This window comes from Salvia miltiorrhiza, chromosome 3 (assembly GCF_028751815.1).
Source record: "Salvia miltiorrhiza cultivar Shanhuang (shh) chromosome 3, IMPLAD_Smil_shh, whole genome shotgun sequence".
NCBI classification, from domain to species: Eukaryota; Viridiplantae; Streptophyta; class Magnoliopsida; order Lamiales; family Lamiaceae; genus Salvia; species Salvia miltiorrhiza.
The window spans coordinates 51253759-51259170 of NC_080389.1; the positions used below are offsets into that span (position 1 = coordinate 51253759).

At 34.5% G+C, this 5412-nt stretch overlaps 1 long non-coding RNA gene across 1 annotated transcript; it reads left to right on the top strand.

Annotated features, from left to right (window-relative positions):
- The first annotated feature begins 549 nt into the window (after positions 1 to 549).
- Positions 550 to 3537, top strand: LOC131014202 (uncharacterized). Its single transcript, XR_009098104.1, has 3 exons — positions 550 to 735; positions 2591 to 2657; positions 3261 to 3537. It is a non-coding gene; the product is annotated as an uncharacterized LOC131014202 (long non-coding RNA).
- Positions 3538 to 5412: the final 1875 nt, after the last annotated feature.

Genomic DNA, 5412 nt, shown 5'->3' on the forward strand with positions numbered 1-5412 from the left:
GAGATGTTCTTTTGAATGTGAGGATGATGTGTGATTTTGTATCCGTAATTGAGTTTGAGTATTTGAATAATTCGAGATAATTATTTGAATGAGAACGGTGAACTCGGAAGTGAGATCTGAGTCCGTTAAGACGTTTTTGAAATTTTTGACTTTTTGACGATGAATAGTAAAATACTGCTATTTCGTCTTTTTGTCGACTTTCAAAATCTTACGTGCACGTCGTCGAGAAATATTCTTAATTTTTCGATACGAGTCCAATAATGAAAGTTTTTATTTTTGGACGACGAATGAATAGTAAATCGGGATTTCTCGATAAACGAACCGAGCTCGTTTATCAGAATTTCGAGAACGAGCTTGCGTTTTCTATATTTATATAGAATTACGAGTGTAATGAAAGTGAGTAGGAGTTAAGAGGGTGAGTAACGAAGAATGTGGGTAATTAGTCGTTAAAACGAGACGAAACGGGATATTTAACGACTAACGGGTTAATATCTTAAATATCTAAGGCTACCCCACCAAAACCACCCCCCAAACCACCCAACACCCCTTTATTTACCTCACTCACGGCTGAATTCAGCCAACACACTCCAATCATCTTTGCTCTCTCACACACACAACACCCAAAACACCTACTTATCACGCCAAACACCATTTTTAGCTTGGACGGAGGTTTCAAGCTCCGATTTGAGCACCGAGACGAGCACCGATCATCTTTTCGATCACGTATCTAAGTAGGTAAGATCTCTACCTACGTTTTGATGGTTTTCTTTTCGATTTTCGTCGACGTCGAAAAACGTCGATTCTCGACTTTATTTTGAAACGACGTCGGATCGTCGTGAAATTTTAGTATGTTGTTCTTGGGTAGATGTTGAGCATGTTTAATGAAGGGAGTAAGAACGGAACGAACCGTAGCTATGAAACCCATGAGGGCAGCCCCGTTTTTCACATATTAGCTTGTCTTTCGATTTTTGTTTGATCGTTTTGACTTGATATTTGTGCTTAGGGGTATGCTAGAATCGATATATATTAAATTCGTATTTTTCCAAGCACGAAAATTGTATAAATTTTTAGAGTATGATTATTTAAATTCGTGAAGTTTGAGACGTTGCATAATGAATATTATTGCGTATATGTGTTCTACGAGATCACATGAGCATGCTAATTGATTTACAATTTATGGATGATAATTGTTGAACGAAATTAAAACTGGAATTCTGTCAAAATTTTACAGCAGTTTCAAGCTTATGTTTCGATGAGTTTTCATTGCTTGATGGCTCTGAAATTTTCGTATGTTTATCTATGATATGTGTATTTCGTTGCTGCAAAATTTCATGTCTTTTGGATGATGTTTGCTATTTTAAAGATATTTTGAAAAATCCTTGACAGAATCTGTCAACTATTGGTAGACTTCACAAAAACGTTTATATCTATTAATCCATGAAGGATTTTGCATCACCGTTTTTTTTTAAACAAAACTAGACTTCAATACTTTTCTAAAAACATAAGATTTCGATTTTTATGACCTCTGAAACAGAGCAGTTTATTATTTCAAAAATGCCCTGTTCTGCTGTCATATTTGTCCAACAGTAAAAGTGTATGAGTTTCATTGTTTATTTGGCAGATCATATGAACGTTTTTTCTTGTGAAATTTTAACCAAATCTTCAAGGATACCTTTAGTTTTGGATGATTAAATTTGATGGAATTTTATTAAGGTTTGCCTTGGTTTCTAATGGCCTAAACAAAATTGGCAGAAACTGTCAATCTTTGACAGCCTGCACTAAAAGAGCAATATCTCCAAAAAACCTTTAACCTTTTTGGTTAACTACCATTTTTAGAGTGAACTACACTTCATGAAGTTTTTGAGATCAATTGATATGAGAGTTTATGATTATTGAGTTGGTTGTTATGAATTTTTAAAGATGACACAAAAACAGCAAAACTTTCTAGAAAACAACTTGATTATATTTGTTTTGATGGATGATACGATATGACTAAATGGTGTGAGTTGTGAGAGTTATGATTAACGCACATAAATGTTGGTATCTGACACTCGAACAATTGGTGTCGAGTATAAATGATAGTTTACTGATAAAGAGTTTTGATGATTTTGAATTGTTTGGTTTGCGTTGAAAAGATGTCAAGATGTTAAGTTTTGAGTCGAGAGACGAGTTCACGTAGTGAGATTCACGCGTTGAAATCTCGTGGCTGACATTATATATGAATAGGTTATGCCGAAATTTTTAGTGAAATTAGAATTTGAGCATAGTAAATTCTTGTTGACCCGTGACTCAAATACATGCCTAATGGAAAGTTTAACTTTCTAATTGGTTAATTAGACGAGATGAGAGCGAATATATCTGCTAAGAAAGTGGACTTTTCGATGTGTTAAATATTTCTTTTAATTGAAGCGCTGCTAATTATAACATAAGGATGTTATAATTAATGAGTAATGACGAGAGATAATAATTGTTATATTGATTAACAATCAAGAGAGATGAACATTAGAGATACTAATGTTTCATAAAAGAGATTAGATTATTAATCGAGGTTTCTTTTATAACTTCTCACCAATTCTTCATAACGATGAAGGTCCTTTTGGGAAGTAACGACTTGAGGGAGAGAGTGACGTTACTCATTGATACAGAGACACAACGAGGTGGGCATTACTTTTACTATACGTATATAGAGATCCCCTGCTTGTCGTAGGCCTCTTATACGAATGAATGCATGAGATGATTTAACTGTTAATTTCAGTTTTATATATCTATCAAACGAGTTTAATGCTACCTTTGAGCAAGTTATTTCATGACAAAATCTTTGAGTTAAAGTTATTTCAAGTATTGTCTTGCCATAAAATGTTTAAATTTTAGTATGATATCTATCTGCTTTGGCTTTGCCAATGATGCAATCGAATTCGGGTCCTGAGTAGTTGATAGCTATCCTGCCAGGGCTAGTGTACACCAGTGACCGTGAGTCATCTAGCGGGTTGGCCGGTCAAGTGACCGTGAGAGGTGGCCACCTCTCCGGCACACAGTTTCAGATATGATAGATTACAAAAGAACTTAGTCTGATCAGACGAACTTTAAGAATCACAAATGAACTTAGTAAGCTTGGGCCTTTTTAGCGAAAAACTCCCTTGCTGTACTGATTATGATGGCATGACAATTTATAGTTTTGAAGCATGTATTTTTATACCTAGGCATACGTGCCCACTGAGTGCTTTTGTACTCAGCCCTGCATATGTTTTCTAAATGTGCAGGTTGAGCTGATGTGATGATGGTGCTGCAATGAGCGGAGTCTCCAGGGTTGTTAATAAATAGTTAACCTGTCTAGAATATGTCTTCATACATATGTCTAGCTACTTTCCGCTGCAAGATGTTGTTGATGTTATAGTATGTTATGTCATACTTTGAGTCTTAAGAGAATGGTTGCATATGATGTATAACTTGATTAATGATATTAATTAACTTTTATGCAGTCTTTCATAGACTGTTTTCAATTGAGTATTAATGAATAAAAATGACGAGTTTTATTAAGATGAGTAAGTTTTACGGCTATAAATGACGCCCCTTTTCTTCCCCTTCTTCTTTAACCCCATCCCTAGTCGTGGATCACTCGGCCTAACTATCCCTAGTTAGGGTGGGCTGTGACAAAAACACAAGAGAGTTGCATACATGAGAGATTTGAGAGAGTTCTTGATGCGATTTAAAAGCTACTGTTGCAGTCGTTCTTGATTCAATAAACGTTATAGCGTTGACTCTCCCGTAGATTTAGATATTCAGATTAAATCACATAAAACTTTGGTATGTTATTGTTTTAAGTTCTTTACATAGTTGCTATTCTTGTTCGTGCATTAAGAACTGATTCATCATTTCACAGTGACAAGAATGAATAGTAAAATTACTTTTAAATTATGTTTAAATGATTACAAATATATACATTTTTGATGAGCTTGAGTAACTGAACCATGGCCTTATTAGTTTGATTAATTAATTGATATTTAAAAAAAACACTCACTAATTAATTAGAGAATGTGAATAATTAGAAACTCGCGTATTTTTATATTTATAATATTTATTGTATATTTATATTTTTGTGAATATATAATTAGAAACTTTGTATAAACTCAAGTAATCATTAATAACTTCGCAAATTCTTGTGTGCTCCATGGAGCATGGAGCATCGTGCTCCATGACACTAACACTTGCATTAAATAACGCTAACACTAACACTAACACTATCTTGAAATGACACTAACACTATTTTGTTTTACAAATGATACTAACACTAACACTATCGTGAAATGACACTAACACTATAATATAATAGTGTCATTTGTAAAATAAAATAGTGTTAGTGTCATTTCAAGATAGTGTTAGTGTTAGTGCCATTTAATGCAATAGTGTCATTTGTAAAATAAAATAGTGTTAGTGTCATTTCAAAATAATGTTAGTGTTAATGTCATTTAATGCAAGTGTTAGTGTCATGGAGCACGGTACTCCATGGAGCACACAAGAATGCCTCTAATAACTTTATGAGTCTTAAATATACTAACACACAAATGAAACCCGACAACTAAGCCAGCCATAATATTGAGATCATCTAGAAGATAATAGGATCAAATTTAGACGACCACAATTTTTTTTTTTTTTTTGGAGAAAACTAATAAATAAAGTACAATTAATTCTAACTTGTCTTGGTTTAGGGGTGAACAAAACCGGACCAAAACCGACGGATCGGACCGAATCGATCGGTTTTTTTGGTTCAGGTCGGTTTTGGTCCATGTATTAGTCCGGTCCGGTCCTATTTTCTTGGACCAAAAATATTTCGGTTCGGTCCCGGTCCCAGGGAGGCCAAAATCGACGAAAACCGGACCGAACCGAATATATATATTTTAAATAGGGTAAATATCATATTAAACCTTGAATTATATTCGCTTTATCAAAAATACCCTGAAACTTTTGAAATGCTCTCTAAACCCTCAAAGTATCAGGATTTTATCAAATATATCCCGCATCTCTTTTCCGGCCACCAGAAACATGACGTGGCTCGCCGGATGCCACAGTGTAATTTTAAATCTATTTTTTTTAATCCATATCATTTAATAATCTCTTTTTTAAATCCATGTCAAATCCATCTGGAAATTAATATATATTCATCCCCAAATAATATTGACTAGTTTTCCCTTAAATTCAAGCCCTAATCGAAGGAGAGAGAGGGAACCAGAGCGCGACGAATTCTTTGCGGCGATTCCACCACAAGCAGAAGCCATGGCAAGCACGAAATGTTATAGCTATTGTCTCTCTCTAATCTCTATAATGACCAGTTATCTAACGTCGCCGCTCATCTTCTTTGCTTCAATCTTTCGCATTTTAAATCGCTCCCATTCTGCAACTGAATCAGGTAACTTT